Here is a 2,467-nt window from a genome sequence, read left to right as displayed (position 1 = left end):
AGTGGAGAATTTTTTTTTTTTTTTGCAGAAACTTTCTGGGGCGGCGAGTTTGCAGATCAGATCTATATGTTTTGGGGCAAAATCTACAAAATATAATTGTGAATCTGGATTCTTTGTGAAAAAATACCCAAGTTCAAAAAAAAAATCGGTCGAATCGGAGTCTGGATGAAGGAGCTATCACTGATCTAAAAATCAATAGTGCTGCAGACATTTTTCGGGGCAGCGAATTTACAGATCAGACATGTATGATTTGGGGCAAAATATACAAACTCTAATTGTAGATCTGGGTTTTTGATGAAAAAATACTCCATTTGAAAAAAAAATCAGTCCAATTGGAGTCTGGATGAAGGAGATCTCGCTGATTTAAAAATCAGTGCTGTTGCAAACATTTTTTGGGGAAGCGAGTTTGCGGCGCAGATCTATACATTCTGGTGCAAAATCTATAGAATCTAATTGTAGATCTGAATTATTTGTGAAAAAATACCCAATTTCAAAAAAAATCAGTCGAATCGGAGTCCGGATGAGGGAGATATTGCTGATTTAAAATCAACTCTTTTTTCAGATATTTTTTGTGATGACGGGACAATTGCAGCGTGGATCTAAAATTCCAGTGCCTAGATCTATATGCTTACCACATGGGAAGATGTAGAATGGTTGTTCCATTTCCGAAAATAAGTCATAATAGGGATTTTGAGCAATATTGACAGAAATGTGGCCATTTCAAATTTTCGCCATTTTTTTTTTGTAATGGCTGGCCTAGATCAGAGTTTGAGGGACTTGTATAAATTTTATGGCTCTCATCTGGCTAGATAGCTAGCACAAATGAAGAAATATTTCACATTGAATCACATCATATATGATGCGACTCAGCTAAGTGTGGGAATCATGTACTTGGATCACGAAATATGGCAATGGTGGCAGTGTCATCAAAAATGCCATTCGAGGACAATTATTTGGCAGATGTCCGCAAAATCTATCTGTGACCACTTTGACTGTAAATCTAATTTTGTGGGTCCTCTTACTAAGCTCACATAGACAGACACACAACCTAGCAAATATTTTATTTTTACAGGAAAGAAGGAAACCAAGAAACCTAAAGGATTATTTTATGTTGGTATCTCCTTATTACAGGTTCATGGATTGATTCAGAAGGAGAAGATCATTGTGTCTATAAATCCTAGTTGCAAAAAAAATCTCATAAATGTCAATTTGGCAAAAAAATTGCAAGTTCCAACAAAACACATTGAAAACACACAAGTTAATGATGAGGATGTGCAAGTTTATAAAGATTTGAAGCTTTTGATGGATAAGTATGTGTTGCATTGTGATTTTTACACTTCAGATATGGATAACATGGATGTTGTTTTAGGATATCCTTGGATGGAATCTGTGGGTACTGTCAATATTAATGTGCAGAAGAAATTCCTGAAGCTCTGGTATAAAAAGAAGAAAATTACATTGCAAGATATTTCCATTAAGACCCAAGCAGAGACTATGGAGGCAGAAACACAAAGCTTTAATGACACTTACACATCAGATGATGAGCCTTTGATGATTGACAATCAAACACAAATAGAGGTTGAAGTAGAAAAGGTTACAGGTACTGATACATCAGATGAGGACTCAGTGGTTGAAGTAATATTGGAAGATAAGAAACAACAACATGCACCACAACATGTACCAGATACCACTCAGGCTCCACTATTGGTTAAAACTTCAACATATCACCACCCACATCACCCCGCAAGAAAACAACCAACAAGATGGCAACGAATTAGCCACAAGGACAACAACCCCCACATGATATATAGAGAGGAGCAGCGATCCACCTACTACACATCAACACAGAAGAGCCGCCACGGTCAACTTCCATCTCAAGCGAGCGAGGCACCAGCTAGATTGAGGGTTCACCTTTTTCTTGAATGGATAGATGCATGTGCATGGTACCAGTGGACTACTCTTTTGAGTAGATCTTATTATTTGTGTTCTTCCCATGTTTCGAGGACGAAACATGTTAAGGGGGGTGGAATGTAGTATACCTAGGGGGAATAATATGGGGTACAAAGGGAGGTACCCAATGGAATAATAATGGGATGGGCAATAGTAATAAATAAGGTGGTTAACCCGTATCATATAAGGGACCACAAGTAGTTATCAATAATGTAATAAGCCCATGGTATTAGATAGATGGTATTGAGGGAACCATGGTAATGACCCATGGTATTTTATGTATGAGGCCTATATAGAGGCTAGAGACTCCACATTGAGAGATGTCAAGGAATTATTGTATGAACAGGCATATTGCTTGTGGAGTGCTCTCCTTCCTTAAGGAGTGAATGTATGGTGTTGCCCTACCTTAAGGGTTTGATTAATAAAGAGAAGCATTCTATCTATATTCATATCTTGTTATTTCTGGTGTTATCTACAATTATTGGGTTTATTTGCATTGTCTTATATTTTCAAATCA

The sequence above is a fragment of the Pinus tabuliformis genome, chromosome 2_2, assembly GCF_031772625.1.
Source record: "Pinus tabuliformis cultivar Carrire ecotype Pingquan chromosome 2_2, CPIR1, whole genome shotgun sequence".
NCBI classification, from domain to species: domain Eukaryota; kingdom Viridiplantae; phylum Streptophyta; class Pinopsida; order Pinales; family Pinaceae; genus Pinus; species Pinus tabuliformis.
Note: the sequence above shows the minus strand (reverse complement) of the source record.